Consider the following 26,292-nt stretch of genomic DNA (forward strand, 5'->3'; position numbering starts at 1 on the left):
GCCCAACACGTTGAGAATTCATCCGGTGTCCCATGTGCACCTGTTGAAACGTGCCCTTACGTCTCGTAGAAAGGCGCTGCCCCCTGTAGACTGTGATGGGAATCCGGAGTACGAGGTGAGGTCTATTCGTGATTCCAAACTACGTAGGGGGGTGCTTTGGTATCTGGTCTCGTGGAAGGGATATTCGACCGAGGACGACTCTTGGGAACCGTGGCATGGCGTACATGCTCCTAGGGCGGTCCGTTCCTTCCATTCGAGGTTTCCTGCCAAACCAGGTCCAAGGAGGCGCTTGGGAGGAGGGCCTACTGTCAGGGTTTAGATCGGTGTGCGCCTACCTGGACTACAATCCCCATGATTCACGGGGCCCAAACTACGAGTCCCATGATACTTAGCGGTACCGCAGGATATTGAGGGGCGGAACCGGGAGATCGGGGCTTGTGATTTTGCTGTGCTGGCGGGAGCTCCGCTTCCGATGTCCGAGTATCCGGGCCGAGATTAAGGAGTTCGTCTTTACCTGGGAAGGTATCATTTTGGTTGTGGATATTGCGCTTCCAGGCGCGCTGTTTTGTTTCTATTTGAAACCGACTTTGAGCTAGGGCTGCTCGAGCCTGAACCACCTCGCGGCTGCGAGGATTGGAAAATAACGCTTCTGAACACTCTGTTAGAGTGTGTTTATTACTTGTTCTATTGGTTGCTTGCCTCTTATAGTCCAGGGGCGGAATGCAGGGGGGGCCTCCGCATTGCCGTCATGAACACATGACGTGGTACTCTGCTTCATAATCTTTTTGGATTACAAATACTAAAGCGGATGGTAGTAGTGCTGGAACTACACCATGCTGTGTTTGGTTTCCTTTTGATATGTGTTGTGCGATGTTTGGGCACTTCAGCACCTCATTGCAGAGAAGGAATCTGCATATACGATAAAAAATACTCTTTGCACATTTTATTCTTGGATTTATGCTTTGGAACTCAAAGTGCTTTCTCGAGTGATTCCTTAGGGGTTTGCCTTATACTTTCAGGGTATGTATGTGGAGAGAGCGTTTGTTTTAGGAAGTGTAGCGTTTCCTTACCTATGTTAACAGCGATTATTGTGTTGTTTAGGACAGAAGGGAAAACAGAAGATACAGCTGAAATAAGGTTCAGGCACCAGGCCTTCACAGGTGATTCATAGTCCTAGTTTTAGCGAGAAGGTAATGAGTGTAGGTTAAGATTAATATTAACCATGTGTGTGTTTTTCTTACAGCTTCTTTTCCCCCACTGTCCCTTCCTTCTATCTTTTCTTTTGGGTTTTTTCCCCTCTTGGGATTTTTCCCTCACCGTATCACCTGAACACCCTGTGATACACAGTCGGGGTGTTCGGGAGGTCCGGAGGTGGAGCGTTATTACTGCATGCGGATCCTGCGGAGTGCAATCCTGACAGTGATTTCATTTTCTGAACAATGGCTTTTTGTGGAAATAGTCTTATATCCAACAGTGATTAGTTACTTCTTAACACTACTTTCTCTTTACATCATTTCTTTGTATTTAATTTCATTATTTTTGTTTATTCATAGATGGCGGCTGCATTTACTGGTTTCGTGTTAGCTCTGTTTCTGTATTTATACACAATGGTCCAGTCCTGTTTCTATTACTATGGCTGCTCCGCGTCGGCCAGTGATATGCGGCGTGTCTGAGTTCTTGTACTTATAACGCGGCTTTCCGCGTTAGTAGTCTGTTTTGCCGGCTTCGTTATCATGTGGAGCCACCCGTGATAGTAGCGGTAAGTCTTTTCCCCACTGGTTTACCAGTTTGCGCTGTGCCAGTAATTGATCGCCTTTACGTTATCTTTGAATTATTATACTTTGGCTTTTTCTGCAATATTCTCTTTCAGCCTCTTCACTTCTTCGAGGCGAGGCTGCAGGTAAGCTTTATGGTCACGAGCTTAGCAGTCTTTGTTTATGAGCATTGTGCAATTCAGTTTGTGACCTTTCCTTTTTACATTTTAGTAGCCTACAATTACGTGTTCACTGTGCTTTACTGGCCCATGCTACCCTGTTCCAGGATCTTCTATCTGATAGTGTGTGGACTACTACCCATAAATCCCACACATGGTATGACACTTTTCATTGTTTATTCATTTGCGACATGTCTGATGTGACCACTAAATATGCGTGTGCGGCGCTTTAGTTGCTCGTTTATTTGAAATTATGAATGTTAAAAGTGTTCGACGAGGTAACACTGTGTCTATACCTTTTTGCTGGGTACGCTATTGCCATTTGACTATCTCTGCTGTTGCTGTATTAATGCCAATATGGGCTCATTGGTCTTATGTTTTATGCCTTAAAATTTATTTTAGGTAGCTTAGACAAATATTGTTTTGGACACATCTCCTACGCTTTACAAGGATCTTTTTCCGTCCTTTGGTGAGTTTTTAATCCTGACTTGTGCCCCCAATTCTTTTTTGTGATTTATTACCCCTGTATTTCTAAACCAGTCAACAGTTGGTCTATTTATAACTATGGACCGAAGGCTATTACCAGCTAACAATGAGGTTATTCGGGACAATTGATTGAGGATTATTATTAATAATATTTAGCCCTCTGTTTTATGTCACTCTTTGCATTCTTATTAGTGGGTGTCATACTATTATTTACATGAGGGTTTATATTGATTGTCATTAGTTTCTTAACTCAGTATTAATACTGGCCTGTTTTGCGTCTCTGCGCTTTATCACTGATTCGACATGGTTATCTTACCATTTACATAATCCAGCCCAATTTTGCACTAGGGCATGTATTTATTTCTCATGGACTGAACATTGGGATTAAATCAACTGATCTTTAAACTTTACATCATATATTTATTTCTCTTCAGAACTTGGGACGATATTTTAAGCTGTTTATTTCCATACTACAATAATTGGAGTCATTCTATAGGACTACATGGACTGTTCGATCACTATTCATGGTGAGCTCGATCTGCCTTTATGTGCTACTGGTATACATTTGTAAATTACATCCTTTATGGTATAAGGGACCATTTCATGAACCTTATGAGACTTAAGAGCTTGCTCGGTTTAGTGGTGCACAGTGGCATACATGCAACAAGCTTTAAGCTTTAGACCCATGTGATATTTATTATGTTTTGTGTGTCACTTTGTTGTAAACCGTGAATCATTCATGACTCTTGCAATTTTATGAATTCATTTCATATGTATGCACCTTTAACTTTTCATTATCAGATTCCTGAGTTCTACTGCTTTTGTGGAATTCTATGAAACCGGGTTACATGCGCCGAGCTAATTTCTTGCTTATAGGTCAGTGTACCTGTACATAAGATCTTTATTTATTATTTCTTTTGCACTATTTATTCACTTGGTACTGGATATTTACAGCACTTATTACATTTCTTGTGGCACACTTTGGTGGAGTGTTCTGTTTCCTTATATATTTTTTCTTCTCTGCATCTTTCCTACGTTTTCTCTTTTTCTTCATCACGAAATTATTTTTGGTGTTGTGGTTCACAAACCCTCTCTCTTACTTTACAAACTAAGAAGAATATTCTTTATTGTTTAGTTTTAGGCCCGCAGATGTTGTTTTTTCATATTGCTATTTATTCACTTATGTAATGCAATGTATATATTTCTTGCTTTGTTTCACAGCCTTGAAAAAGTCATAGTACTAACTGTTAGTACTGACGAAACACGTGTCGGCTGTTTCTTATCAACTCTGATTTTATGGATCTACAAATAAAGAAAATGAAAATTTGAACCCCCTTTCTGCTCCTTTGTCTTGTCCAAAGATTGAAACTATAGAAAACATACAGCTCAAGTGTTGTGGACACTACAAGACTGATTAGTCTTCTTTTGTATATGTGCTCCAGGATTGTGCTCTCTTTGACCTTCTCTCTTTAATTCCCCCTTATTGTCCGCCTGGTGTTTTATTGATGAGACGGGAGCCCACTCCGCGTTTCGCTGCCGCAGCCCGAGCTGTTCTGGAAGCCTTCTCCGGGCCGCTCTCAGAGCGACCCGGAAGTCAGGCAACCTTGCCTGGGACATGGACGGGGCATTGAGCTCGCGGCCGGAAGTGTCCGGGGCTCCCGTGAGCTGAGGGAGCCCCGCGTGTTGCAGCCCGCGTGTAGGAGAAGCGAGGCGGGAGTCCACCCTGTACTGGCAAGCTGTTGAGGGAAGTCCGGCGGGAGCCCACCCCGCCTTCGAGAATGCCGCATGGTGCGGCCGGAGCAGGATTTCAGGCGGGGCTCCTGTGAGCAAGACGGAGCCCCGCATGTTGCTGCGCCACAAAGAGTGGCCGGTTGAACAGGCAAGTCCCCCCTGCCAACGAGGAGACCAGCTGTGGAGCAACGCAGAGTCCCCACAAGAGCCGGTGAGTGGGGTTTTGCGAGAGCCTGCAGGTGGTTAAAGAAGCACGCTGAACTTGTAAGAAACAAGGGTCCCCTGAATGGATGGATAGCAACAAAACCCCTAGGTCAGGGAACAACACAGTGAAGGTATCAACCTAGGCAGTAATAAGAAACTTGCACACGTAATAGTGGTAGGACAAGGACAACCCACTTCCAGTTAAAGGCAATTTTTATTAAACATAAAACAAGGACAACATTATTACAATAATGGAATTAAAAAGCATGTGGGGCATGCAAGTGTAATAAATCAATTGACAAATAAGAAGTGAAAAATTATAAAGCAAATTACTCAAAAATACATTACATTAAATGGCATTGATTCATAAAAAACACATATAAACTCTCTTTAAAAACCATATATGGTTTTTAAAGAGAGTTTATATGTGTTTTTTATAAACCATATATGGTTTTTAAAGAGAGTTTATATGTGTTTTTTATGAATCAATGCCATTTAATGTAATGTATTTTTGAGTAATTTGCTTTATAATTTTTCACTTCTTATTTGTCAATTGATTTATTACACTTGCATGCCCCACATGCTTTTTAATTCCATTATTGTAATAATGTTGTCCTTGTTTTATGTTTAATAAAAATTGCCTTTAACTGGAAGTGGGTTGTCCTTGTCCTACCACTATTACGTGGGCAAGTTTCTTATTACTGCCTAGGTTGATACCTTCACTGTAAAGAAGCATGCTGTACATGGCCACTTCCTGATAATCCATTCAGCTGACTTAAGCGTGCCGCGCCTGGACAGAAGATGTGCACGTGTATGGTGCAAGCAGGATTTGTGATAAAGCCGTGAGACATACACGTGCACATCTCCTGTCTGTTAAGCTTCGGCACAGACAGTCGATGTGCACGCGTATGGCTTACAGCATTATTACAACTCCTGCTCGCACCATACGCGTTAAGCATGGGCGGATTTTGCGGATCCACGATCCGTGGATTTGCGGATTTGCGGATCGTGCACATGCCTCTTGTGTGTTTAAAAGGTCTGAGACCGATCAGAGCAGTAGATGAAGAGACAGAAGCTCCTGGTCACAGGAACAGCAAAGGGATTGCGCTCCTAAAAGTCAAGGATGCAAAGGCCTCTATCCAGCATCACAGCTGATTTTCGATGGTAGATTTGGGAAGAAGGCACACCTGCCCAGCCTCGATGACGCGCACGATTGTTTTTGGGCTGATGAATGAGTCACTGAATTTGAGCTGCCTGGCCTGTTGTAACTATTTTACGATGGCGCCGGCAAGCTGCCAGCGCCATCCTAAAATAGTTACTAAATTAGCTTCAACAGGAAGCTCTAAAAGATAAAATCGAGCACCTGCTTTATTTTATCTATTAGAGCTTCCTGTTGAAGCTAACTTAGTAACTATTTTAGGATGGCGCTGGCAGCTTGCCAGCGCCATCGTAAAATAGTTACAACAGGCCAGGCAGCTCAAGGCTTCAACTTTTGCCCCCGGATCCGCCGCTCGCGGATTTGCGAATTCTCGGTAAATTCGCGGGAAATGGCGGATCGAGAAATTACCGAAAATTCGCAAAATCCGCGAGCGGAACGGATTTTGCGCTCATACTTAATACGCGTGCACATCTCCTGTCCAGGCCTTGACGTGAAATGAAATGAAATGAAATGAAAGGTAAATTTATAAAGCGCGAATTGCTGCCCGGGGACGTCCAGGCGCTAGGAGCCAACAGAGGTGGCCTGGCAGAATTGCTAGCAGAGAATTAATGAGGGAGGTTGAATAGGAATGTCTTTAGCTGTTTGCGGAATGAAGAAAGGTTGGGGTTGGCTCTAAGATGTAGGGGGAGTGTATTCCAGGTCTTGGAGGCATTGTAGGTGAACGTCCTGCCGCCAGACCTAGTCTTTTTTATTCTTGGGGCGGTAGCCATGAAGGCCTGGCTCGAGCGGAGACTTCTGCTGGGTTGATAGTGGACGACAAGGTCACGGGTGATCATAGGACCTGTGTCCCAAAAGGCCTGGTGGGCAATGCACATGGCCTTGAAGAGGATTCTCTGACGCACTGGCAGCCTAATGTAGGCTGATCAGACCCGCTTTAGCTGATTGTCTGCGTGGAAGCTGAAGCAGCGTGCGAGCCGCACAGTTCTGCACTGTCTGAAGTCTACGCAAGGTGTATTCTGGAGCACCAAGGTAAAGGACGTTGTTAAAGTCTAGGCGAGACTGTATCAAACCCTGCATGGCTACCTGCTTAGCCTCCATGGGTAGGAGGGGAAGAATTTTCTTTAACATCCTGAGAAGGCCAAAGCAGGTAGCCGAGAGTTTTATAGCCGGGATGTTAAATGAAAGGGATCTATCCAGCCACACACCGAGGCTCTTGATGTTATCCTTGGGTGGTGGAAGGGTGCCTAGACAGGGGGCCCACAAAGAGTTGAAGAAACTGGGGTCAGAGGGGCCCAGGAGCATCAGCTCCGTTTTGTCCCCATTTAGTTTTAGGGATGATGAGGACATCCAGCTCTTTACCTCCTCTAAACACTTTCTAAGCCCGCCTAACATTGGCGTGTCGGCCTCCTGCGCCAGTGAGACCACCAGCTGTGTGTCATCCGCGTAAGAAATAATCTTAACCCCAAAAGGACGGACGACCTCAGCCAGTGGCCTCATATAGATGTTGAAAAGCGCAGGGCTTAAAGAGGAGCCTTGTGGGACCCCGCACCTCAATGGTTGTAGTGTAGTTCCTATTTTCCCAATAGGCTCTGCGCATTGGAATAGTACCTACAGCAGTAAAGGCCTAGGCCAGACGTTAACTAGGTCTACTACTGTCGATACTAGACTTAATTTTTGGGTTTGCCAGCTAAGCTCAGAGTTCGCTAGAAACTTTCTCGAATGTTCAAGGAAGGATTAACTTCCCTGATTAGACAAGAAGGGATTTAGTTTCTGACAACCATAGAACATGACAACTTTGCTCTCCCCTAATCAAGAGTCAATCTCGAGAGTCGTGTGAGCACAAGGCAATTATTTTACTCAGTCAGTACGTGCATTCTTAGTCTCATCAGAATGTAGAGAAAAGGAAGAGACGGGCGTGTTCAATAAAAGGTGTTATTTATTGATCAGTCTCTTTTCTCGTACAAGAGAAATGGATCGATATTATTGCGATACTTATAGTTAAGTAAAGTGCATACATTAGAAGCAATAGTATAAAATAATACTGTAAAAACATTGATATGGTTTCTGAGCCATATGATGTTTAAAATGATTAAAATATATTTACATACACATATACATTTGACTAAACGTACTCAACTGGTGTTTCTAACTACGCCTACCCCGTGTACCTGACCTAAGTCTAATGCGTGGGCGGGAATAGAAAGTTACAGTTTAAGTTAAGTTTGTTTTTGCCAAGTGAATAACTAAAGAATTCTCTAGGAGGGGTTATTCAGTTCTGTACCTGGAATTTAGGATGAATGAGGAATGGTATCTCTTTCTCTGCTCTCGATATTCCAGGCTGCCTGCGAGGGCTACCCGGAAGCGCCGGTGCTGGGTCTCTCGGTTTGAGATAGCAGCGCGTCTCTCAGCGCGTCAGGAAGGCGGGGCTGCTGCCTGCGGGGTCTGCTTCGGCTCTCTGCTTCGGCAAGTATGGCTGCTCCGTCTTGTCACCACGCGTGTGTTTGCATAGGGCAAGGTCGGCAATATTTATACCTTAAAGGTGCCGGGATTGACGTAAGGATGGACATAGGTACGTCAATAAAGATGTCATACGACTTGCTCGTTAGCACATTCTTTACTAAAGTTCTCTGTGAAATCAAAACAATGGCCGCACGGATTATCCAGGTTGTCATAGGTTTGATTTGTTATGAGAACGTCGTATGCCTTATCAGGGGCTGGAGGAATATCGCTTGTCTAATTAGATCTCAAGCGTTATGACCTAATCAGATAACACGTTCCTGTGCTGTAGTGTGACTGCGTCAGATAACGGTATCTGCATCATGGGGGATTTCTTGCCTCATGGGCTGACTGTTAGTTAACTAGCTAGTAAGTTTAACCAGAATAGGGTCAGGAATAGGGGGATCGATTCAGAACCTATAGAAATACACGACACCCACTCCACGCTAACTATGGTCATATCTACTAATCTATGCATAGTATAACATAGTACAACATACTATAGAGTATAGTGTATACCTTACCACCCCAAAATACATAAATGCATTTTGAAATTTTCAAATATACTGGATAATTGCAGTCATATATATTGTATGCACTTAAGCTATGAATTAAATGCAAAAGTAAACACGCATTGTTATGCATTATTGTTTGTTGGTATATGAGAAATACACATGAAATGGCTCTTAATATGGCTATACAGAAAAAAAGTCGAAACCATTTCATCACATAAAATATATTGTGAACATACCAGTGGGCAGCTAAAGTCTATATAAAGTCTATAAAGAATCTAAAAAAATAGAAATCTTAGTTCTCTAGGAATAGTTTCTTACTTTAAGCAGAAGATCAGTGTCCCGGGAAAAAATATATAGAAAAATATTTTAGGGGCTTGCTGAAAAAAGTTGCTGTCCGTGAACTGGATTGTAATTGTTCATGTGACTTTATTTTTAAAGTTGAAGGCCGAATTCAGGGAACGCCGTGTGCGAGTTTACTCAAAAGTCTCTATTTCTGTTCCGGAGAGAACATCATATCATTCAGGCTTTCGAAAAAACTGTCAACAGCTTCATGGGAAAGTTCCACTAAGTCGGAAATAGGGGTAACCATGCATTCATGCGCATGATTGTCTCCATTGACATTCTGATTTGCATTGCTGACAGAAGGTCGTACCTGTTCGATGCTGCTTTCATCTTGAACTTCACTACTCTTCAATCGCAGTGGTGAAGATTCCAGGAATGCCGTCATCAGAATTGGCAGCCTTTGAGGGCAGCACAGTGCGTGAACCTTGGTAGGAACCAACAGTGTATCTGCATCCACTGGCGCATCCGATTGTAGCGTCAGACAGGTGTCTAACACGCATTCTTCTCCGCATAGCAGACACCTTAGTACAGGTAAAACACACCTTTGCCACATTGGTCGAAATGATAGAAACCAAGTCATGTTTAGGTCTCTAAGCCGGGAGAGTCCCAGGATTTTTGATATCCGGTCCCGGTATCCAATGGCTAGGATCGTATCTTCCATTGTCGTGAGATTTTGTTCTGTGACATGGGTTGCCATAACGAAAAATAAGGACTAGGAATAGGATTCCTGCAATTAGTCCTAGGATCAAGGGAAGTCCGCCAAAAATCGAATGGACGAAATCTGGAAAAATACCCAGTATGGCTTTGAATGGTGTTAATGCCATCGAAAATACTGTCTTAAATACCTTTGAGACCCCTGTGGTATCAGAAATATTTAAGATTTCGCTCAGGATTTCCGCGAAATGTACGGGGGAATTGGTTGATAATAATGTATGTATCTCTGCAGTCGTCCTTGCGACTTGTAGATCATACGTTTCTTTAGATGACGTGAGCCTTGTAGGCGTCTGAAGAAGCACTGTTTTCATTCTGCTTAAAGTGTCTATTCGAATAGAAGTAATTTTCAGACCGGGCCATGCCCTTGCCTCCCTGTCTGGAAATGAGCTGGGGAACAAAGAACGTCCACAGCACTTGACCTTCGCCGTCGTAGTGACGAGATAAGGAGTCCCGGGCATAAGACTACAGCATCTGCGGTCTACAATAAGAATGTAACTCCCATTATAGAGTCTTTGAAAGAATGGTTCTATTTCAGTTGCAGGTGCGCCTTGCTGGTGACATGAAAGGTTGTATGAATTCCCTTCACAGGCTCCATGCAAACTAATTCCTTTACACAGAAGCGTGCCGCTTAGTGACATAGCACAATTGTTGCCACTAAGAAACACTTTCTGTCCTTTATTACTGACACATGCATGTGAATAGGGCAGGTTCCATGTTGTTTTAAGGTACCCTTTTCCCAATTTCTCGTACATGCCAGCCTGTATATATTTTTGGCAGTATTGAAACCTGAAGGTTGAGATTGGAATATTTATGATTCCGTGTATTATCCATTCACTGACAGGTCGTTCTGACATTGTCATTGGTAATCTTTCTAGTTTTTCAATGCTCAAGATTGTATAATCAGCACCCTTCTGCGCCATACCGATTTGTCTATCAGTAAGGTTAAAGATTTGGAATAGTGACGTTGTGTTGATTAAACGCCAAGGCACATAGCCTGAACGCAGATTTTGTAACGTCCAGCCAAGCTGTACAATAGAACGCAATTGTGACTGACCATGTTGTAATAATAGTAAGTCTTGCGATAATATATCGATTGCTGAAGACACAATGCTGTCCAATGAAAAAATTCTGGAGGACAGAGTCATTAACCCATTGTCCACTACAGAAAGTGATTTTTCCAAATTAATACGGTCAATTTCCCGTATTCTTTCTGCTGTCTCAATTTGAGTAACCTTCCAGGCCTCATTGTATGCTGCATATACAGAGGCTGCTATGAAACGCTTATGACGCTGTTTGCGTGGTCCCAGTATGAAATCACGCAAGTCAGCACCATTAGTAAGTAAAGTTAGGTGTTGCTTAATTTCAGGCAGTGTGGAAGTTTGTAGCCATTGAAGGCATAATTTGCCCACACTGTAGGTTGTTATTATCCCTGGGTGATGTCTTTGGGGATATCTAGGGTCTGGCCTGGTCATTTTGAAACCCTGTGTTTTATTCAGGAATCTATCTTGACAGTTATTTGTATCTGTGGGCCAGATCAACCATTGTTTCCAATCAGGATGTGTTCTGTTTTGGTTAAGTATATGGTTTAGCGTGGAGAAGCGTGGCTCAGTGGTTAGAGGCGGCAGACCTGGAAGCTGAGATCGGCCGTGGACCAGGGTTCAATTCCCCGCCTCGGCAGGTCTAGGGCTCAAAATTCCACGGACTCGATAATTCTCGCTCCGGTGCCTACTCGACTCACGGGGTCACACTCTGCGACTCTGGGCAATAGCTTGCTTAATCTCCACTACGGCCCCTCGCGGCGGGATGCCTGACTTTCACCTTGTGGATACCCTGCCGTGGTATCTCACAGGGGAATACCAGGACGGGTTCCCTAAGCAAGCGCCTTGAGACCTTTGGGTGATTCGTGCGCTATATAAATCGAAATACATTTACATTTACATTTACATTTATGTCTATTCCTTCATCTGTATCAGAGTTATTGCTAAACATTGTTGGCTTTGGAATAGATAGGTTATTTAAATCTTTGATTTTGGCTAGGCCAAGACAGGTGGTTTGTTGGACGGTGTCATTTAAAAATATCATTTGTTCTGGGATCATGCAGGCTCTAAACAAAGCTTCTATACCCTGTACTTGCCATTCTTCTGTACCCCAAACACTTTTCAAATCAACATTTTTGTCCCAATAATCAAATCCAAAAGTATTCATTTTTTCAAAGAAAGAATCCGAATATATCAATTTTGTGTTGGTTATCATGGTTTTCATCCCTGTCTTGTTTGACAATTTGTAATAAAATGTTTCAGCATTAGTTATGTTAAAACCTGAAAAATATGAATATTTGTCATATACGGTTCTAGAGCTCCCTTTTGGAGGTCTAGCACAATGTTCCCATTGATTATAACTTAAAACATTTCTAGGTTGTGCAGATTTATGCAAGAAATGGTTACCATAGTGGTTATAGCAATACATACTATCATAATTTGTAGAACCCTGCAAATAATCATGTTTTGTAAATTTAGCAGACATTACTAAGTCAGACATCATATTGTTAATACTTTCAAAGTCCCAATCATCAGCAAATGAGTTTGGTTTTGCAAAGTCACTCAAAGAGATCTTGATTTGGTGTGGATATTTCAGGATCTCGACCGGACCATAAATTTCATAGTCAGTGTTGTCCCAGGCTACCCCACCAGGTATTGGAATTGCTGTGAAGTTCGCTGAAGAAAGTTCTGAAGAAAGTTCTCGTTTCTCGACGTGTGAAGATGTGTGTGGTTTGAGGACCAAGTTGATGTTCTGACTTGCTGTGTCCATTTTAGCATATTTTCCCTCAATGAAGCGTCCCAAAGTAAATACCATGATGAGCCAAAGTATGAGGATAAATGCACCAAAACCCACCCAAAATTCAATCCATGGAGAAATCAGATATGTTTCTTTTAGTTGTTTCAAAAGTTCCTTCGCTTTGTCTTTAAAGGATTTTGATGATGGCTGTGTCTTTTGTTCGCTGAAACCGTCAGTGGAATCATCGAAGTTGATGAAGTAACCGGATGCAGTTCTGTCAATTGTTCCAATTGGTTCAGGATTTTTGTTTCTTGCATTTTCACTTGGTACTTCTGTATAGATTGGTGTGTCTCTACTAAATGTCTTTATTTGGGTTTTCAGAGGTCTAAGTTCTATTGCATTGTTGCATAGTCCTTGTTGTTCTTCTGTAGGCGTTTCGAATGTGATGAGCCTCTTTGATAGGACCTCTGTACTGGTAGCAAACCTTGGTGTTCTGCTACTTATTGGGAGTCCACTTGGCCTACCGTTGGTTATCGGCCACATGTTGTGGTTTTACCAGGTCGATGGATACAACTCGGTTCTCCTTTTTTCCAGCAAGTGGCGGTAGTACAACTGATCTTGTCCCGTTGACAGACAATACAGGAACTGCTTTTCTGTAAGAAGGCCCAAATTCCTTCTTTACCGCGATCTTCTCCCTGACTAGATCCCCGACTTTTGGAATCCAGACAGGTCTTGCTGGGACAGGTGGTGATTCTTCAGTGGTCGTTGGCTGTTCTTTCAACTGTATGTTACTCAGGTCTTTTCTTGTTTTGTTTAAGTCCTGCAAAATAGCCAAACGGTCTTTGACATCAAAGGTTTTTTCTATTACCACTGAAGTCTGACTATCAAGGTCAGAGATCAACATCCTAGTTCCGAATAATAATTCGTACGGACTGAATCCCTTCAGAGAATTTCTTGGCAAGTTATTTAGACTACGTTGGACACTTATTAGATGTTTGACCCACCAAGCTCCCGAACCTAATATCCTTTCTATTATAGATTGCTTTCTGTCTTGGTTTTTTCTTTATACCATCCCATACCCTCAGGAAGGAAGTGAGAAGATTCCCGCTGGGCTGTGCTCATTTGGCCATTCTTTCCCCCCCCAGGCTGGATTGCCTGAGAAAAAGAAAAAAATGGTCGAACGTAGCATGCTCTTAGCGTATATGCCATTTAGACTCGCAAATCTTGTATAACAGTCCGGACGTCAGCCGAGTGCTGTGGATCTACATTATAAGTGGGAACTAGCCTGTATATGTTAATCGCAAGCCATTCTTTTTAGTGGAGATGTTATCTGCCTTGATACGACGAGGTATTAAACTGCTTCTCTCCCCACTGCGATCTCTGTTGCAGTTTGGGCAGTTTTTTACAAACATGGTGTAGTGCAGGCTCATGCCTGGCCACCAGTACCGTGATTGTAATTCTTCCAGAGAATCTTTTAATTTAAGGTGTCTGAGACCCTCGCCCATGTGTGCGTCTGCAATTAACAAGTTTCTCCTGTCCATGTTTGGAATCACTCTATCCCCCACTCCAGGGATTCGAGCAAAAGGAATGGAGTTTGCATCTATGATGTATGTGTAATTGAGTGGATAGTTGATCGGTAACGCCGAGCAGTCGCCTTTTGATGACGTTTTTACTGCCAGCAATGTTTCGCCGTCAATGTATTTTAATGTACGCTTTTTCCGATCTACGGGAGCCGGTTTACTGGCTGCCGCTGCGGCTGTTTCAGCCAATGAATTCCCTACAACGTGAACGCCATCACGCTGGTGACTCAGTGAGTGAGTCACGTGAGTCTTTGGTAGTTCTTTCTTCAAAAGAGCTATTTGTTCCCAGAGAAGTCTCTGCTTTATTGATGCATCTGTGTCATCTTTGTAACCGTTCTGAATCCATGTCTGCAAATCCTTGTTAAATGCTTTGACGCAGAAATATGAATCTGACACTATAAGCGTCGGGAATTCGCGATCCGCATTATCTAGCGCCATTTTCAAAGCTAATATTTCAGTTTGCATTTCTGAATTAGTTTCTACTGAGTGTGATTTTGTTAATAGAGGTCTTAGTTTACCTCCGTGCCACACTTCTTTTGTAATCTCACATGTGGGATTGTATGCATGTTCTCCCCAAACGGAGGGTTGAGCATGTCCGTCTGTATAGATTACACAGGCGTAATGTCTTAGAGGCAGAATGTCGATTGGCAGAGGATACGTTTTTTCATATTTTAGATTTTTCAATTCTTCTAGTTCTTAAAAGACTGTCAACCAGGCAATACTTGATAATTCATATCCTCCGTACTGGATTTTCAGATGGGCAATTCTGGACTTTTTGAAGTTGAATTTGTAACCCTCTGCAGCGAAACCAAGTATTATGGTGTTCACTCTTTTCAAGTGAGTCTCCAAGTCATCATCTGTTAAGTAAATGTCATCGACATAAGATAATGCTTCATCATCATATTGTTGTAGTAATTCTGTTACTCTCGCTGAGAATACCCCCGGGCTATTCTTGTACCCCTGGGCTAACCGACAGAATTGTTTTTGAGTGCCATTTACTGAGAATGCAGTTAAATATCTGCTCTCTGGTGCTATGTTTTGTATTTTTTGCGCACTATGTTATTCATTAGTGCAGCACTGTGTGAGTTTTGCACTGCAAAAGGTTTTGCAACATGTGTTAAGGTGTCGGTAATCCAAAACTAGACGGTACGAATTGTCTGGTTTGGAGACCGGAAACAAAGGATTGTTCATTTGTGAGGTGCAAGTTTCAATCACCCCTTGGTATTCTAGCTGATCTAGTATTTCATTTACTTGTTTTTTAGCTTCTTGCTTAATTGGGTACTGCCTTTGTGCAGTTGGTTGTGATTTTAGCTGGACTTTGTGAGGAGGAGAATCCTCATCCCATCCTACGTGATTTTTATATAAAGCAGGTGCTAAGGCCACTGCCCACTTTCTAGCAAGTGTGTATTTTTTATGAATCGGTATTTGATTCGAGAAGGCAGGCATAATTACTTCTTCGCCATGAGGGCACTCCCTGACAAACTCCGGTGGCCAGTCTTTTTCAGCTAGAAGGATGTCATAGCCCTTGGATAGGTTATCCCAAAATAGTCCCCTTATTTTCCTAGTCTTATCTCCCTCTATACGTAATGTTATCTCGTATATTTTGTGGGGCTTGCTAACTCTGGTATCTGCAGTTTCCACTTGAAGGTATTCATTTGTGTCCACTGTCTCCAGATGATTCATAAGGACTTTGCGAGCTATGCTCACCTCTGCTGCGCTGTCTAGCATTGTCTGAGCCCACTCTCCGTTTTTCAATTGTGTCCTCAGTATTCTCGGCATTGTTAACTACCTTGATACTGGCTACCTTCTTTTTTGGAAATTGTGATTTCTTTTTCAGTTGAGCAGGTTCCTTGTCTTTGGACTTGGCGTGCTCTTCTGATCGTCCTCTTCTTTCCGATTTCTGCGAGGAATTCTGAAAAGATTGAGAGGGACGTGTATCAATGTCTTGATATCTATCAGGTTTTTTAATATTATCCCTATTTCTAAGGTTATATCTATTCCCAGAGGGTTCACTCTGAGGTGACCTTTGTCTCGGGTTTGGAGATTTCTCTCTTCGCCTAGGAGACCTTCCTCTGGACTGGAATTTCTTTTCTTTAGGATTGGATTGTTTGTTCCCATCCCAGTTCTTTTTTGGTGAATTATTATTATTATTAAAAAACATTTTTTCTGGACTTGTAGTCAGTTGCGGTTTTACTGGTATTTCACCTAGACTATCTCTGCCTAGTTCTTCATAGGATTTTTCTATGATTCTGGCAATTTCAGCTGGTTGGTCTGCTATATCTGTCTCTTTTAACCTCTGGCGGATCGCCACGTTTGCTGCTTCACCCTTTATGTTGGCTAGTAATATAGCCGAGACCTGCTTGAAGTCTTTCAGTAATTTCATACCAAGAGTTAAAGCAGGTTCTGGACCATATTCATCTTGAATTTGTTTTAGCACATCTGGTATTACCGAAATGGATGGAACACCGTGCGTTTTTGTGTAGATGGAAGCAAAGACTGTACCCCAAGTGTCACAGTCCTCAATGTGTGGTGCGATTCCCATTGGGAGACATATAGTCAGAATCCTGTGTTTCTCTAGCGGGGTGGTGTCAGGAAACACCGCCTCTATTTGGGTGATTTTCTGTGCCAACCAGAATGGTATCTGTTCCCTTTTAGCTGGAACCTTACCTAGGCAGGATTGGATGTTCTGTGGTGTAATTTTATTTGTGTTCCCCTGGTGAGAGGTCAGCTGTGGTAGTTTAATCGCTGGCTGAATTGTAGAAGTCCGCATTACATACTGAACTAATTGTCTGTGAATTTTTAGTAGTTGTTTTAGCTGTATTAATAGCTCTGGTGCAGTCATCTCGTCGATGTCTGGATGTGGTGTGTATCCGGCTAAGACCGGCCACGTTGCTCCTGGTCTTCCTAAAGGACCGAGCCTTGTAATGTGATTATTATGTTTTAGGGCGCCATCAAATAAGAGCAAATGCTCTTGGAATTTGAGTGGTACTTCCACCTCCTCGAAAGGAGTGTACGTTTCAGGAGGTTCCTCTACTTTGTAATAGTGGAAGTACTTTGTTACAGCATTTGCTGCTGGAAAATGTATCCATGTATAGTATACCTCTGTCTGCCGATATTCGTGTGCCTCAATTACGAATATGACTGTGCCACCTCTAGGTGTCAGTCCATTTTCTATAAGTTTTAAGGTTATAGATCTCCTTTTGGCGACCTGGATGAGTATTATATCCTGGTCTGCTGCTTGCATGGTAGCATCAGCATCTGCTATTTCAGTAACTAATCTAATTGCCTCTCTTTCTCCATCACTGTCTCCCATTTTACTGACAGGATGGTATTATTTTTATTTGCAGATCAGGTTTCTTTATGGAAACAGAGATTAGATGCACAATATTCTGGAACTGTTTTATCCTTCAACGTTGACTAGACCAAGAACCGTACATAGGAGTTCCCTCCTGCGAGGTTTTGGAGGATATAATAACCTTTCACCCACTCCAGACGTCTTTGGAGTATTTGGGAAAAGGGGTCTGAGTGAGAAAGCACGACTGAGTTACTCTAAATGTCTTACGTTAGTTTTATCGCCCTTTCCAAACGCGTTGGGCGCCATGTAGTGTAGTTCCTATTTTCCCAATAGGCTCTGCGCATTGGAATAGTACCTACAGCAGTAAAGGCCTAGGCCAGACGTTAACTAGGTCTACTACTGTCGATACTAGACTTAATTTTTGGGTTTGCCAGCTAAGCTCAGAGTTCGCTAGAAACTTTCTCGAATGTTCAAGGAAGGATTAACTTCCCTGATTAGACAAGAAGGGATTTAGTTTCTGACAACCATAGAACATGACAACTTTGCTCTCCCCTAATCAAGAGTCAATCTCGAGAGTCGTGTGAGCACAAGGCAATTATTTTACTCAGTCAGTACGTGCATTCTTAGTCTCATCAGAATGTAGAGAAAAGGAAGAGACGGGCGTGTTCAATAAAAGGTGTTATTTATTGATCAGTCTCTTTTCTCGTACAAGAGAAATGGATCGATATTATTGCGATACTTATAGTTAAGTAAAGTGCATACATTAGAAGCAATAGTATAAAATAATACTGTAAAAACATTGATATGGTTTCTGAGCCATATGATGTTTAAAATGATTAAAATATATTTACATACACATATACATTTGACTAAACGTACTCAACTGGTGTTTCTAACTACGCCTACCCCGTGTACCTGACCTAAGTCTAATGCGTGGGCGGGAATAGAAAGTTACAGTTTAAGTTAAGTTTGTTTTTGCCAAGTGAATAACTAAAGAATTCTCTAGGAGGGGTTATTCAGTTCTGTACCTGGAATTTAGGATGAATGAGGAATGGTATCTCTTTCTCTGCTCTCGATATTCCAGGCTGCCTGCGAGGGCTACCCGGAAGCGCCGGTGCTGGGTCTCTCGGTTTGAGATAGCAGCGCGTCTCTCAGCGCGTCAGGAAGGCGGGGCTGCTGCCTGCGGGGTCTGCTTCGGCTCTCTGCTTCGGCAAGTATGGCTGCTCCGTCTTGTCACCACGCGTGTGTTTGCATAGGGCAAGGTCGGCAATATTTATACCTTAAAGGTGCCGGGATTGACGTAAGGATGGACATAGGTACGTCAATAAAGATGTCATACGACTTGCTCGTTAGCACATTCTTTACTAAAGTTCTCTGTGAAATCAAAACAATGGCCGCACGGATTATCCAGGTTGTCATAGGTTTGATTTGTTATGAGAACGTCGTATGCCTTATCAGGGGCTGGAGGAATATCGCTTGTCTAATTAGATCTCAAGCGTTATGACCTAATCAGATAACACGTTCCTGTGCCGTAGTGTGACTGCGTCAGATAACGGTATCTGCATCATGGGGGATTTCTTGCCTCATGGGCTGACTGTTAGTTAACTAGCTAGTAAGTTTAACCAGAATAGGGTCAGGAATAGGGGGATCGATTCAGAACCTATAGAAATACACGACATGGTCTGCTAGTGGACACTGACTCACCATCGAATACTCGAAAGGATCTGTCCCTCAAGAAGGACTTGAACCAAAGCCAGGCTTTATCCTTGATTCCGACACTAGACAGACGGGTCAGCAAGATGTCGTGGCTGACCATATCGAATGCCGCGCTATGGTCGAGGAGGATCACTGCCACTGATCCTCCTCGATCTAGGATTTTTCTGGATTCCTCAGTGACCACAAGGAGGGCGGACTCAGTTCCGTGTTTGGGTCTAAAACCCGTCTGGGTGGGGTCTAACAGTTGGTAGTTTTCGAAGAAATTCACCAGATGGAGGTTAATGTATCTCTCCAGGATTTTACTCACCCAGGGGAGCAGGGAGATAGGCCGGTAATTGCTAAAATCTGAGGGATCCAGATTGGGTTTCTTTAACAGGGCTCGGACCATGGCCTGTTTCCAGACAAGAGGGACAGTGCCGGAGGTGATGGATGCGTTCAGGAGGTCCATTATGGTTGGCAATGTGATCTGGGATGCTGACATTATGATATCTGGCGGAGCTGGATCATCCGGGGATCCAGATTTTACTTTCCGAGCCACGGATTCTAGGGATGCAAAATCTAGACAAGGGAAGTGATCCAGTGTGGGTGATGGCTGTAGTGGGGGGTGTGCCTTAGTTGTATTGGCCCGAGTTAAGGGAGGGGTAGCTAGGGGGGGAAGGATGAGTAGATTTTATTGACTTTTTGGTGGAAGAACTCTGCTACGTCATTGCAATGGACTGTTGATTTTGTCTCGTGCAGGCTAGATGGAGGATTGGTACATTTTTTCACGATTTGGAAAATTTCTTTGGGTTTTGATTTGGCCAAAATAATTCTTTTAGAAAAGTATGCAGCTTGGGCGGCTTTGACTTCTGTTTTGTAGTCATTGATTAAATCTCAGTATCGAATTTTTTCCTCCATTGCCTTTCCGTTTTTCTGCATTGACGTTTCTTTTCCCTGAGAGCTTCTGAGTACCAGGGGGCGGTTTTATGGGAGCGTTTCAGCGTGATTTTACTTTTAGGGAGAGTGTCTTCAAGGGTTTGTGTAATCCAATCTACATAAGGCTGATTGGCTAGACAAGGATCTTCATTGTGGAGGGGTTGGTTGCTGGCGAGCTTAAAGGTCCATTCGTCGACTGGGAGGTGTGACCAGGCTCTGGCGAGTCTTATCGTGGGTCTGGTGGGTGGGGGCTTAAGTGTGGTCCAGGTGAAGGGGACCAATAAATGATCCGTCCACGGGAGGGGAATTGGTGGTCCGGCTACAAGGTCTACACAAATGCTGAACATGGGGTCCAGCAGATGGCCCTTAACATGAGTAGGGGTCCTGACATGTTGGATTAGTTGCAAGGCAGCTAGGTCATCTACGAGAGTAGTGACTGTATGGTCCAGTGCAGAGTCGAAATGAAGGTTGAGGTCACCTAACAGAGTGAAATTAGATGTAGTGCTAACGCGTTCAGCCACAATCGTAGGAAGATGATTGTGAAACTGCTTAGGGGGGACTGGGGGGCGATAAATTAATGTTCCTGAGAAGCAGTTATTAGGTGAAAGTTCGAGACTGAAGGCTAAGCTCTCACAGTCAGGGATTGTTTTCGGAGTAACTCGGCAGTGAAACTGTTCTTTATAAATGATTGCTAGGCCTCCTCCTTTCCCCTCAGGTTGGTCCTGCCGAGTAATTTGGAAGCCTGGAGGGAGGGCTGTTACTAGGGCAGGGTCGGAAACTGTGGCGAGCCACGTTTCCGTCAGGAATACTATGTCTGGCATGCGTTCTTCTAACAGCAGGGCAATCTCCGCCCTGTGTTTGGGCAGGGATCTGCAGTTTAACATAAACATACAGTACTCGTGTGTCAGGTCTAGGGCCAGCTTAGGTTTAAGGGTTGATTTGCATTTTGGACAGGTTTGTGGAATGTCTTCTGCGTGGTAGAAATGCCGATGGCAGTTCGCAACAGGGGGCCTAAAACTGTGAAGGGTTTCAGCGCTGTACTGCCTGGTCTTTTGAGACTGAGATGTAGGGGGTATGGCCCTAAGCCCGGACTCGGCGCGGACGAGCGCAGACGAGCTTGCCTTAAGCGCGCCTTCGGCGCGCAATCGTCGCGCCCGCTGCGCTCATCCGCTGCGCCTCCGGTAGTAGCACATGTTTAGAGGGCAGTGAGAGGATACAGGGGGCGTGGCCTCACAAGTGGCTAGGCGTGGGGAACGGCGGCAAAAGAGACAGAGAGACTCTCCCACGTCAGCGCTGATTCCGCTGTGCGGGGATGCCTGCACCAAGTAGATCGGGTGCCAAGTAGGTCGGTGAGTGAGTTTAAAAACAGATTATCACACAAGTTTTAAAAAATTAAATGCGAGCGCATTCTACTCCCGGCTGTGCCTCAGGAGGTTCCAATCATCTAATGAGACGCCTTGTATTCAGCGCGCTTTAAATAGATGGTGCGGGGGGCGGGGCCTCACAAGTGGGCGTGTCTTGTGGCTAGGCGTGGGGAATGGCAGCAAAAGAGACAGAGAGACTCTCCCGCGTCAACGCTGATTCTGCTGTGTGGGGATGCCTGCACCAAGTAGATCGGGTGCCAAGTAGGTCGGTGAGTGAGTTTAAAAACAGATTATCACACAAGTTTTAAAAAATTAAATGCGAGCGAATTCTACTCCCGGCTGTGCCTCAGGAGGTTCCAATCATCTAATGAGACGCCCTGTATTCAGCGCGCTTTAAATAGATGGTACGGGGGCGTGGCCTCACAAGTGGGAGTGTCTTGTGGCTAGGCGTGGGGAATAGCGGCAAAAGAGACAGAGAGACTCTCCCGCGTCAGCGCTGATTCCGCTGTGCGGGGATGCCTGCACCAAGTAGATCGGGTGCCAAGTAGGTCGATGAGTGAGTTTAAAAATAGATTATCACACAAGTTTAAAAAAATTAAATGCGAGCGAATTCTACTCCCGGCTGTGCCTCAGGAGGTTCCAATCATCTAATGAGACGCCTTGTATTCAGCGTGCTTTAAATAGATGGTGCGGGGGGCGGGGCCTCACAAGTGGGCGTGTCTTGTGGCTAGGCGTGGGGAATGGCGGCAAAACAGACAGAGACTCTCCCGCGTCAGCGCTGATTCTGCTGTGCGGGGATGCCTGCACCAAGTAGATCGGGTGCCAAGTAGGTCGGTGAGTGAGTTTAAAAACAAATTATCACACAAGTTTTAAAAAATTAAATGCGAGCGAATTCTACTCCCGGCTGTGCCTCAGGAGGTTCCAATCATCTAATGAGACGCCTTGTATTCAGCGCGCTTTAAATAGATGGTGCGGGGGCGTGGCCTCACAAGTGGGCGTGTCTTGTGGCTAGGCGTGGGGAATGGCGGCAAAAGAGACAGAGAGACTCTCCCGCATCAGCGCTGATTCCGCTGTGCGGGCATGCCTGCACCAAGTAGATCGGGTGCCAAGAAGGTCGGTGAGTGAGTTTAAAAACAGATTATCATACAGGTTTTAAAAAATTAAATGCGAGCGAATTCTACTCCCGGCTGTGCCTCAGGAGGTTCCAATCATCTAATGAGACGCCTTGTATTCAGCGCGCTTTAAATAGATGGTGCAGGGGGCGTGGCCTCACAAGTGGGCGTGTCTTGTGGCTAGGCGTGGGGAATGGCGGCAAAAGAGACAGAGAGTCTCTCCTGCGTCAGCGCTAATTCCGCTGTGCGGGGATGCCTGCACCAAGTAGATCGGGTGCCAAGTAGGTCGGTGAGTGAGTTTAAAAACAAATTTTCACACAAGTTTAAAAAAATTAAATGCGAGCATATTCTACTCCCGGCTGTGCCTCAGGAGGTTCCAATCATCTAATGAGACGCCTTGTATTCAGCGCGCTTTAAATAGATGGTGCGGGGGGCGTGCCTCACAAGTGGGCGTGTCTTGTGGCTAGGCGTGGGGAATGGCGGCAAAAGAGACAGAGAGACTCTCCCGCGTCAGCGCTGATTCCGCTGTGCGGGGATGCCTGCACCAAGTATATCGGGTGCCAAGTAGGTCGGTGAGTGAGTTTAAAAACAGATTATCACACAAGTTTTAAAAAATTAAATGCGAGCGAATTCTACTCCCGGCTGTGCCTCAGGAGGTTCCAATCATCTCGTACGCCTGCATATGTCCTCTCCCCTTTCCGAGTCAAGTGGACAACAATATTTCTCGCATAGCGAGCAGCGCTTTGCGCTGCATCGCTAGGCAAGACCTAAAAATGATCACTTTTTATAAATATCTTTCAATGCATTGATAAAATCTGATGAAATAAGGTGAAATGCCTTAAGAAATACAAATGTTTGTATTTTGTAGAGACTGTAGCATAGTTTGACGTGATGTTTATTGTACAAGTTACATGGCAAACATGTGCACGGCTTATATGAAATAATAAAGAAAAGGGAGGGATGGTGAGATTTGAGATTTGCCTGGAATCTACCAATGTGGACACCTTGGGATTGGTCACAGTTTTCTGGTTTCACTTTGTGCATTTTGCCACTAGGTGGGTTTTTATCTCCTGTTTTACACCAAAGTTATTGGTTTTTCTTGTGTTCCTGACCCAAGAGGTTAATGCGTGGATGGCAGGCAGAAGCTGCATGAAGTTCGGTTAGTTTTGGGCACGAGGAGCCAAGAGTACCTCGAACTAAGGCAGAGCCAGGCATCTAGCTCGAGACTTCAGTAGCTCGGCCATCTCTATTACACGATCTGAAAAGTGACGGTAGTGTGAAGCGCTTTCTTGAGACGTAACAACTGAGCTACAGAAGCAAACTTTTCCCCCATCGCAGCGATAGTGCGCCTCATAGCTGGGAGACGTTTACTCTCATGGCTGGTCACCTCGCTCAGGCTGATGCACTGCCACCAGCGAAAACGTGCATGTGACTCTATTAAAAAAACTTCTTCCCGGGGCTGCGTCCTCCTCTGACTTCCCGATCTCGTGCTTATCTCTTGCCTTGTTCTGGTCTCCCTGAACACGGAGCTGTTAGAGAGCTGCATTATTTTGTTTCCGGGTCATGTGTGTGTGGGATTCCCTTACATTTTGATAGCACTAAACAAGATATGAGGTGTAAAGAAATTTCATATTTAGGTTGCTCCTACCAGACAACACTAGCTATCTGGCCACAAAAGACATATTGTGAACTTACAATGGGCTTAGAGCCACCGATTGCTTACTATTGGCTGGCTTTATTGTTACTTTCATTTGCTTGCTTAATTTTGGATGGGTTGCCTTCCTCTTCTTGTGTTTGTCCCTCCCCTGCAGCATAGCCTCTTTACTGGGGTCCTCCCACAGCTCACATTTATAGAACTTTGTTTCCTTTTCAGTAGCACTCCATGAGAGTGCACGTGATTTCAAGCGCTCGTCCTACTGTGCTTTTCACTCACGCTTATGCATGTTGCTGTCTCCGTGGTGCCTCACTTGTGCTTGTGTTCTTGTTCTGTAGCCCAATGTGTTGTTTCCCCTCTCCCTCAAGTGCTGCCTTTTCCCTCCTCCATGTCTTACCTTCTCCTCGCCCTGCTACAGGTGTTAAAATTGCACCCGAGTGAGTATATTCCTTTATTGTCAATGGTGAGCACCATCTCGTGTTTCACTATCGAGCATTCCACAGAGCGCTACACTCTAGCAGAGCGCCACTCAGGGCTGAGCTTCTGTGAGCGTGCATTATGGCCAGGGACTGCCAGAGGACCCCCACCCTTCCGTTAACCCACATTATTAAACAGGACATGCAAAGGATTTCTTTGGAGGCGGGGGGTCGGACAACCCCCCGGCCGTATTTATTAAAACATACAAATAAATCAAAAAATTTAAATAAACAATATTTACACAATTACGCAGAAAACGTTCCATGAAATTCCATTACAATTGATAGATACAGATATCAGATGGCTAACTTTAACCTACTTCTAGTACAAGGTATTTCCTATCTGAATCTAACGTCACAGTCACATTATACAATATTTGTTTTCTGCGTACCTATTTGGGCCTACGGCAAGGTCACTAATTGGTGTCAGATCCTTATCACTTAAACCACGCCCTCCTGTCAGAGTGCGCATGCGCATAGGGCCCGTTTACCATGGGGGTACACCCCCTCACCGGTTACCCCCGTATGCCCTATTAACCACACCCTTCCGTCAAAGTGCGCATGCGCAGAGGGCCAGCTTACGGTGAGGGTACTTTAGCCCCCCGGTTACCCCCGTACACTCTATTAAATCCATTAAAGGGGGACCTTGCATCTCTGCACCGTTTACTGGCGCCATTGTGCACGTGTGGGGTGGCCAACCAGCCTAGAGAAAGCGTGACTCACCTCTCCCCCGCACCCATGTAGCCAACAGGCTGTAACTGCCCCTGGAGGTCTAGGAGAGACCACTTGTCCCTCCCTTTGGGCAACCCCATTTCGAGAATGGTACCGCCCCCTAAGGACCTTAAATGAACTGCTCACCAATCATGACCTTACCGCCACAGGCCAGTGTAGTTGACCGACTATCTGCCCCCCCAACCTCCTACACTGAAAGGTCATGCCCTGTCCTTAAAATTCCCTTACCTAGCCCACTCACTGCAAGGTCGTCCCTATTTACCACTAACTAGGCAAGTAGATTCTCTGAGATGATTTCATACCCTGATGTGGACAAATGTATGCCGTCTTTTAAGAAGCACGGCTCCCCCACAGATGCACCCCTGAGCTATATTCTGTAAGTGTCAAGCCCTAACTAGTCTCAGTAGTTTGTTACCAGGCAGATGTTTCCCATTGGCCCCATGGCCCCACAGACGTGCCCCCTCATATTGGCAGCTCTGGATCAGTCGTCCCCCCCCCCCAAGTGCGGGATAGAGATGCTAGTGCTGTCAGACTCCGGGAGAGTGGGCATACCGCCATGTGGCCACTAATACCGCCATGGGGTCACTGAATGGGCTGCATTGATGCCTCAAGCTGTGCCCGATAAGACACGTCACCCCAGACACTGACACTCATTGTCGGAGTAATTGGAAGGCTACCCAGGGACCTACAGGCCCCAGGATCTCCTATACGCCTACACAAGGTCCTTGGACCACCTACCCCTGCCCATTATGCTCAGGGAAATATTCTGCGCATGCCTCCTTCCTTACTACGGAAATATCCCATTGTGTCTGGTATGATGGCAGAATACTGAAGCAAGTGAAGCAGCGTACTGCTATATTACTGTGGTTGTCCCACGACTGATTAACACACCTATAAAACAACCAATACGGTGCTGGCACCTCTTGAGCCTTTCTGCCACGTCACCCAAGTCACTGATACTCCTTGTCGGTGTACTTGGCAGGTTACCCAAGGAATGACAGGCCCCAGGAACCGCTACAAGCATATCACGGAGTCCATGAACCACCTACATCTGTCCCCTCTGCTCAGGGAAATGTTCTTCGTATGCCTACCA

At 44.7% G+C, this 26,292-nt stretch overlaps 1 protein-coding gene and 1 long non-coding RNA gene across 3 annotated transcripts in view; one reads left to right on the forward strand and one right to left on the reverse strand.

Moving 5' to 3' along the window:
• The window catches only part of CYP11A1 (cytochrome P450 family 11 subfamily A member 1), a 290,559-nt gene that overhangs the window by 155,176 nt on the left and 109,091 nt on the right, over nt 1-26,292 (reverse strand). The window lies entirely within an intron of this gene.
• On the forward strand, nt 1,923-3,754 carry LOC144826583 (uncharacterized). The gene is made up of 5 exons (XR_013609862.1): nt 1,923-2,090; nt 2,336-2,402; nt 2,854-2,946; nt 3,221-3,295; nt 3,641-3,754. It is a non-coding gene; the product is annotated as an uncharacterized LOC144826583 (long non-coding RNA).

The sequence above is a fragment of the Lissotriton helveticus genome, chromosome 3_2 (assembly GCF_964261635.1).
Source record: "Lissotriton helveticus chromosome 3_2, aLisHel1.1, whole genome shotgun sequence".
NCBI lineage: Eukaryota > Metazoa > Chordata > Amphibia > Caudata > Salamandridae > Lissotriton > Lissotriton helveticus.